The following is a 518-nucleotide window of genomic DNA, read 5'->3' as shown; positions in this document are numbered from 1 at the left end:
ACCCTCTCACACGCGCACTGATGCGGTGTATTTACTCTTAGTACTTAGTATGGTATCCGGTAAAGGACGGACCAGTAGGGTAGGGAGAGGGGAGCCCGAATCGCAGAGGTTACTGTCACCTGCCATAAATATGTATGCATGTCTCATCTGCGAAGAGTTTCTGTAGGATCAGACGGTAGAGTCATGATCAAGGGGTTTCTTATCGCCGACTGGCTCTCTCTGTTGCAGTTACATCGACCAGGGAAAGAATCCACAGCTGTACACGAGGGACTGCATGGAACGCGCCCTGCAGAAGAACGAACAAGTGAAAGGCAAGATCGACGCATACAAGGTGAGTGTGTTCACTCGCAGGGTGTGTAGGCAGCTTTACTATTATGAATTGCAGCGTGAGAAACTGCGAGAGAATGATAGAAAGGGAGAGCGAAAGGGTAGATAGAGAGAGGAGTTGAAAATGAAGAGCGAGAGAGAGAGAGAGAGACAGACAGAGACAGAGACAGAGACGGAAACAGAGACAGAGA

The sequence above is a fragment of the Priapulus caudatus genome, unplaced genomic scaffold, assembly GCF_000485595.1.
Source record: "Priapulus caudatus unplaced genomic scaffold, Priapulus_caudatus-5.0.1 Scaffold1121, whole genome shotgun sequence".
NCBI lineage: Eukaryota > Metazoa > Priapulida > Priapulimorpha > Priapulimorphida > Priapulidae > Priapulus > Priapulus caudatus.
Note: the sequence above shows the minus strand (reverse complement) of the source record.